An 8122-nucleotide genomic window follows, 5' to 3' on the forward strand; every position below is an offset into this window, starting at 1 on the left:
GCCAAAGTGCTCAGAGTCTTTATTCAAGCTGGGAAAAGCAGCCCCTGCCCCAAAGACAGCGGGGCTGGCAGCACAGGGCTCCAGCCCAGCAGCAGCCAGCAGGAGCAGCTGCCACTGCTGCTGTCAGCCCAGCTGGGCAGGCACAGGCAGGGAGGGCAGGGGACAGCAGCACGTGGGGACAGGAGACAGAAGCCAAGAGGATGCTCTTTGCAGGAATTTCAGGGTTTCAACCCCAGAGACTGTAGGAAGAAAAGAGACAAGCACATCACCTGGTGTAACATTCCCTGCCACTGTGTCCCCCTGCCCTGCAGTGCCCAGGTGTGGTGCAGCAGCCTCAGGCTCAGGGCAGCTGAGGTGCAGTCCTTAGTGCAGGCAGGTTGGAGCTGGGCTGTCTCAGTGCTGGCAGCCCTGGCTGCAGCTCTGTGCAGATGCAGCAACACCTGCATCATGTCCTCAGTGCTGCCCAAGGACAGGAAATGTTTCTCTCTTTGTTGGCTTGGGCAAATCCTCTGGAGAGCCTGAATGAGGCCCTGGGACTGGAGCCGATTGGGGTGGCCCTGGCTGACCTGGGGCTGCTGCAGCCCCACTCTCAATGCAGCTCCAAGCCCCTTCCCTCCCCTCAGCTCTGCCTTGGAGCCTGATGGGAACTGAGCCTTTATCTCCCCAGGGTCCCTTAAACACCTTCTGCCCTGACAAAAACTTCTGTAATTCTAAAACTTACTTTTTGCAGCAATAGAAAAACCTGGAACATTTTCCTTTGATGACAAATGGGAAACGACACTGCAGGAATCCACAGTATCCATTTTCACGCTGACATTGTTCTTTATTTGTTGGTTCCAAGGAGGATCCTACACAGTGAAAGAAGCCAAAGTGAGTGTGGCATAACTGTAAAAATGTGTCTGGTTCCAGAGAAAACAGGTGCTGGCTCTAAGTCCCACTTTTTTATGGGAACTGAGCACCATGCCCAACATCTTAAACTCTCCAGTCAGACTTCATTTCCCCTACAGGAATCTGTGCATGTGAGGAAAGACAGAGGGAAAGGCCAGCATGAGCTACAGGAGCTGCTGAGCTGGATCCTCAGCTGCCCAGGCCTTCCTCACAGCAAATCCCTCCCAAATATTATAAACACCTGAGGATTGGTGTCGTTTACCAGGAGCTGGAAATCCCCAGTGCAGGGGGTTCCCACCTCAGCCATGCCCCCTGTGTCTCACCTGCAGCACTGTGTAGCACCAGGAGCAGCAAGGGCAGGAGCAGGTGGAGGATCCTCATGGCTGCTGCCTGTCCTGGGTCTTCTCAGGGCTGCAGAGGGGACACAGCAAGAACCAGAGCAGGGTCAGGGATTTGGGGGAATCTTTGTGCCTGGAGATGCCAAGCTCAATGAAGTCTGATCCAATGCTCTCCATCCCCCCAGCCAGCCCAATGCTGGTAACCCAGTCTCCACAATCCCCTGAAGTCAGGAATGATTTCCCAGCTCAACCTGCAAATATCATCCTCAACTCCAGATTATTCCCAGGATTCCCAGCAAACCCACTCCCCATCCCTGTGCAGTACTGACCCAGGAAGAAGCAGGAGGGCAGGGAAGTGCTTTGGTGGGCTGGAAGTGACTCCCCAGTGACCTACCTGAGAAAGGTGTTGGTTCAGAGTCTGCAAGGCAGAACTGGTCTGTGACAAACCAAGCTGGAATCTCTGGTGTGAGAGTCCAGCTCGGGGAGTGTCCCTGTGCCCCACACACGCTGGTTTTGTCCTGTTTCCAGGGGGTGGGACAGACCCTTCCCACTGCTGACATAATGCCCTGGGCCAGCCCGGGAGTGCCCCATGTGTGTGGGGTGCTGGGGCTGCCCCTGGTCCCTCCCTGCTGCAGGGGCAGAGGCTGAGGTGCCTCCTGGGGCTGTTGCAATCAATGGCACCGTTGTGCCCATGCAACACCTCTTGTGACACACAGTAGCAACGGGCTGTGGGGCAGCTGGAAAACCACTTGGGATGGGCACAGGAACTGGTGGGTGCAGGCACAGGCACCAGTGTAGTCCTGGGGGAGCAGAATCCTTCTTGCACAGGCTCACAGGATCACCTCTGCAAGGGTTTGGGTTGCAAAGATCATCTCTTTTCACCCCCTGCCATGGCCAGGGACACCTTCCACTGTCCCAGGTTGGTCCAAGCCTAAATGTCCAACCTCACTTTGGACATTTCCAGGGATCCAGGGGCAGCCACAGCTTCTCTGGGCACTCTGTGCCAGGGCCTCACCATTCTCACAGGGAAGGATTCCATCCTCATATCTGAGTTAAACTGTGACAGTGTGAAAACTTTTCCCTCTCTTTTATCCTTTGTCTTTCCTATTTGGATTGAACAACCAGCTGGCATGGAATGTTCAAATCATCACAGAATAAGAAAAACAACTTTGAAAACATCAAAAACTTCTTATTAGACAAGATATCTGTGCACCTGATATTTCAGGGAGATAAACAGGCTTCTCCTTCATGGATTGTCTGATAAAGTGAGAGCAACACCAGCACAGATGGTAAGTTTGTAAACCAGGTGACACAACAAAACAGCACCTCCTCCTAATGCCTGCCAAGGTGAATAAATACCAGCTGGATGCAGCCATCACTTGTGAGTCCAGTGAGTTTGATGCCAGCCATGCCACTGGGAGAAGTGACAGTCCTTGCCAGGCACGAGGGTCTGTGCCAGGTGCCCAATTTAGCAGCTTCCTCTCCAGGTGTTTGGCAGAACAATCTGGTCCCTACAAACTGAGCTGAGCTGCTGGGGATTTGGCAGTGGAATCTGGAATCTCAACATTTTCTGCTTCATAATCCTGAGAATGTGAAGTCACAGTGACAAAGTGACAATCATAAAAAATGTGGGAGATGGATTCTGCACACTCAGCAGAAGCAGAGGCAGCACCTGCACACATTACTGATGGTGGGGTTTACTGAGATGGTTTTTTGAAGGGACTGAGAAAAGATTCTACTCTGTGCCAGAGCAGCAGGTTGGTGCTGGTTTCCAGAGAGCAGGATCTGTGTGTGACCCTGGATGTGTCCCTGTGTCCCTGGATGTGTCCCTGTGTCCCTGGATGTGTCCCTGGATGTGTCCAGCAAACCACAGCACCACCGGGTCATTGCACAAGGCAGGATGACAAAAGACCCTGGGTTAGGAATCCCTCTCAGAGGTGTCACAAGAGAAAACTGAAGCCTCCTTTTCTCCTGGTGTGAGGGAGAAAGGGGAACAGGAACTTTTGGGCTACTGGTGACTCCAGCCTGGCCTCTCTGCTCTCCCCCTCCTGATGATGCAAGGAGCAGCAGGAAAGATAAAAGTGAATTTAAAGTATGGAGGAATGGAGGGTTTAAGTGAAGCTCCATTGAAGCTGTGCTGTGGATACTGAGTATTCCATACAGACATAATGCAGATGAAAGGACACAAACCAAACCTTTTGGTTCAGGTACATATTTTTTCCCTATGAAGGCCATGAGTCACATGTGAATTCCCTGAATGTCTATGCCATGCTAACTAAGGTTCATCACAACACATCCCTTTAAGGACTGGCTCCTGCTGCAGGTTTTTGTGGCTGGGCCTGGAGCTGGGACCTTGTAAAAAAGCTGTGGCTGTTTTAGGAATGAGGTTTTGCCACTATGTCCAGAGGTATGTTAGACCATGTTTTTCTGACAGGAGAGTAGGGGCTGGAAAAAATAATTCATCTGAACTTATAACCACCAGCACACTGTTCCTGTCCCCCCAGAGGGAGAATTGCCAGAGCACCTCCAGCACAGGCAGCCAGGCAGCCCAGCCCAGCAGGCAGTGCCAGGCTCAGCATCCCCAAATCTGGGCCAGGCAGGAGCATCCCCAGGGACACAGGCACTGCTCAGCCCCAGCACCATGCCCAGGGCCTTCTGCTGCCACCAAGGCAGTGCCACCCCCAGAGGCAGCAGGCACAGCCCCTGCAGCAGCAGGACACACACGCACAGCCCAGCCCTGCAATGCCAAAGTGCTCAGAGTCTTTATTCAAGCTGGGAAAAGCAGCCCCTGCCCCAAAGACAGCGGGGCTGGCAGCACAGGGCTCCAGCCCAGCAGCAGCCAGCAGGAGCAGCTGCCACTGCTGCTGTCAGCCCAGCTGGGCAGGCACAGGCAGGGAGGGCAGGGGACAGCAGCACGTGGGACCAGGAGACAGAAGCCAAGAGGATGCTCTTCACAGGAATTTCAGGGTCTCAACCCCAGAGACTGTAGGAAGAAAAGAGACAAGCACATCACCTGGTGTAACACTCCCTGCCACTGTGTCCCCCTGCCCTGCAGTGCCCAGGTGTGGTGCAGCAGCCTCAGGCTCAGGGCAGCTGAGGTGCAGTCCTTAGTGCAGGCAGGTTGGAGCTGGGCTGTCTCAGTGCTGGCAGCCCTGGCTGCAGCTCTGTGCAGATGCAGCAACACCTGCATCATGTCCTCAGTGCTGCCAAGGACAGGGAATGTTTCTCTCTTTGTTGGCTCTGGTGACTGGGGAGGCTCTGTCTGACCTGGGGCTGCTGCAGCCACTCAGGACAGTTCCAAGAACCTCAGGGACTTTTCCTTTCCTATTTGGGCATCTTTCACAAAGCATAAATGCAAAAGAGTATTTTCAGGGGTTGGCAAGAAAGAAATTTCTAACAGATCTTTCTGGGGATAAAGAAGGAAACTCTTTCCCCAGTCAGAGTTCCAGAGCTTACCCTCTGCAGCAGATGGTTTGTGCTGTACATCTTCCAATAAGTCTGGCAGGGGAGATGCATCTCCCAAAAGAACAGTATCCTCTTCGGCGCCTGCATTCAAGTTCACTTCCTATTTCCACGGGTAAAGACACACATGGGGACAAGACAATAGTGCTGTTATGGACAGGCTGCTCCCTGTGCATTTCAGTCCAAGAGAAGGGCTCAGCTCCAGCCCCCCACAGCCACATCTCCAATTGCAATGTATCTCACCTGGAAGGTCTCTGTGCCCCTAAATTTGGGGCACACCAGAGCAGAGAGTGGAAAGGACCAGCGTGAGGCTGAGGAAGAGCTGTGCTGGCTCCCAGCTGAATTCCCACCTCAGCCTGGACCAGCACAGTTGGGAGGCAGGGACTCCTCACATTCCATGCCCCTGTCCTGGCAGTGCCATGATTTGTGTGACCTCTGGTGGAAAGTCTTTGTGCAGCCCTTGCTGAGATCATCATTTTGATGTTCATCAGGAGATGAACAAAATGATAAGAAGGGAGACATTTGGGCTCTAGGGAACCCTCTCATCCAAACTCCCCTGGGCTCTCTGCCATCCCTCTGTAGGACAAGAGAACACACAGAGAGTCCCAAACAGGAGCAGCTGGGTGCAGGCTTGGAGCCTGAAACCAAACCCCTTCTCAACCGACAGAACAAGCCAGTATTCTGTCTCTGTGGGATCTCTCCATCCCAAATTGTTGTCCAGTTGGAAACTCACTTGACAAACCCCTTTGACCTCAATCCCCTGTTAACCTTCTGATCACTCCCAGAAACACAGTCACTTCCAGGGACGTTTGATTCCCACTGCTGGATGCTCACACTTTCCCCCATTCCCCCTCTTCCCCTCTCACCTGCAGCACCCTGGACCAACAGGAGGATCAGGGGGAAGAGCAGGAACAGGATCTTCATGGCTGCTGCTTCTTCTGGGGCTTCACAGGGCTGCAGAGGGACAACAAGTCAATGGGGACATGCAGGAGCCCAGATAGGGCAGGAGCCAGTGCTGCAGGGCTCTGTGGCTCAGCAAAGTACAGAGGGGCTGCCTCCACCCACATCTGATTATGTTTACCTTTCTCTAAAAACAGTTCTTAGGTCTATGCCAGTCATCAAACCTTGGGAATATTCCACTGTCTCAGTCTCTGGGAAATCAACAATCTATGCTGATTCAATTACCATTCTTCTAAAACGTTTTCCCAGAGCACACAGACTGCAGATCTGGGGCTCACTGTTGCTGATCACATCAAAATAAGTGGCCAGTGAAATTTGGGAAATGCAGAGATTAAATTCCCATTGAACATTATGGAACTACAGGGCTGTTCCACCTTTGGGCTTCATGTATCAGATACATTCCCAAACACCCTGACCAATCCCCTCTGCTTCCATGGGATAAGGAAAATCATCCCAGCTCACCTTGGCAGTGCCCATCCCCAAGTCCAGAGCATTCCAAGGATTCCCAGTGAGGACATTTCCCCAGCAGCAACCCAGAGAGCAGGAGAGGGCAGGGAAGTGTCTTGGTGCCCAGAAATGGGAACAGAAATCAACCTTTGCAGCTACTGAAAGCCTGAAATGATGGGAAATATCTGTCCTGGTTTGGGGAAAGTATCTCCATGCTTTGCTGCAGAAATTTCCCATTCTCTCAACAATTATCTCATCTCCCGCTTGCAGCAAAGGCACCATTCCAGTCTCTCCTGCATTTAGGAAACCAGAATTTCACTTTCCTCGTATTCTGGACTCTAAAAGTCATATGAAGGCTTTTATTCTCTTTCCCAGTCATCTCTGATAGCCAAATATTGCACCTGGATACTTCCAGGTTTTTTTTGACTTTGGAGACTCTGCTGTTCTGAGCTTTGAGCCGAGACCCTGAGCAGGCAGGATTCCACACTCACCCCACACTCACCTGCCTGGAGAAGGTCTGAGTGTTGAGGCAGCAACAAACCCAAGAAGAATGGCTGTATGCAGATGCCCCTGGGGCCAGGGAATGCTGCTGTGCCCCAAACACGCTGCATTTATAGCAGTGCTGGTGGGTGGGACAGGCCCCAGTTGCTGCTGGCACAAGTGCCCTGGGCCAGCCCGGGAGTGCCCCATGTGTGTGGGGTGCTGGGGCTGCCCCTGGTCCCTCCCTGCTGCAGGGGCAGAGGCTGAGGTGCCTCCTGGGGCTGTTGCAATCAATGGCACCGTTGTGCCCATGCAACACCTCTTGTGACATCCACAGCACAGCAACAATGGGATGTGGAGCAGGAGAGGGATGGGATGGAGAAGGGAGGTGAGTTGATGTTGGGAAGAATAAAAATGAGGAAATGGTTTCCCTCCTTGAGATCCCTCATTTTAGCAGTTCTATTCTCAGAGGGGGATGTGGAAGATCAGACTGAATATTGCAACAGTGCTCAGCTTTGTACGGTGAGAGGAAAGGTTTACCTCTCATTTCACCACCACTGCTTTGTTTTCATAGTTTGTAAAGAAGAGGGACAAAATTAAATTTCAAGATTAGCATGGGGGAAGGAAAGGCCACATCAGACAGGGTTGATATGAACATCCTTACCAAATCCTCCAGTTCTAGAAAGCAATAGCAGTGCAAATATTTTTGGGGTCAGTCTCTTCTCATAGGTAACAATTGACAGGACCAGAGGAAATGGTCACAAGCAGCACCAGGGCAGGATTAGACTGGATATTAGGAGCAGCTTCTCTGTTGAATCAGTAATTCTGTTTGGGACAGACTGCCCAGGGCAGTGGTGGAATTACCAACTCTGGAAGTCTCTAAAAGCCATGCAGATGTGGCACTTGGAAACTTGGTATAGTGGTGGCTTTGGCTAGTGCTGGGGAAATGATTGGACTTGATAAGCTTAAAGGGCTTTTCCAATGTCAATAACTCTCTGACTAGGATTCTTGGGAGAGAAAGCTATCCCTGAACCAGGCAGGGAACCAGTTACTCTTATACAAAGTACACAGACACACACTTGTGTAGTGATCCATTCAAATGTTAGCACCTGAGGGATTTTTTGGCATAGTTTGACTTGGGTTTGCCAATTTTAATATATTTAATTTCTTTTAGAGATAGGATTTAGGAGCCAGAACAAGACAGGCCTAAAACTTAAAAGGGTATAAGAAGAAATTTATTAATAACACAAAAAAAATTCAGAATAAGATTTCCAGATTATTCCCTCCTCCTCCTTCCTTCATCTTCCACATTCCTTAACAGCAACATACAGATAGTACTTCAGTCAGTTATCTACTTAAATAATAATTTCAGTCCACTCTAGAGAGAAAAGTTCCTTTTTTGGTTTAGGCTTAGGAGTTGTCTCACTTTCACAATCTGTGTCCACCCGGGAAATACTGCAGATTATGACTCTCCTCTCATCTCCACAATCCTTCCAGAACCGTGTTATGGGTTATGCTGCACTCTTGGGGCACCACTTTTAAAGGCA

General features: G+C 51.2%; 2 long non-coding RNA genes across 2 annotated transcripts; both read right to left on the minus strand.

Moving 5' to 3' along the window:
* LOC306798424 lies at window positions 1–1792 on the minus strand. Its single transcript, XR_013773342.1, has 4 exons — window positions 1621–1792; window positions 1212–1299; window positions 722–848; window positions 1–239 (listed from the first exon to the last, which is right to left on the minus strand). It is a non-coding gene; the product is annotated as an uncharacterized lncRNA (long non-coding RNA).
* A 2178-nt stretch (window positions 1793–3970) lies between these two features.
* LOC306798425 lies at window positions 3971–6852 on the minus strand. The gene is made up of 4 exons (XR_013773343.1): window positions 6598–6852; window positions 5555–5642; window positions 4683–4791; window positions 3971–4209 (listed from the first exon to the last, which is right to left on the minus strand). It is a non-coding gene; the product is annotated as an uncharacterized lncRNA (long non-coding RNA).
* Between the last annotated feature and the right edge of the window lie 1270 nt (window positions 6853–8122).

The sequence above is a fragment of the Erithacus rubecula genome, assembly GCF_903797595.1.
Source record: "Erithacus rubecula genome assembly, chromosome: 2".
NCBI lineage: Eukaryota > Metazoa > Chordata > Aves > Passeriformes > Muscicapidae > Erithacus > Erithacus rubecula.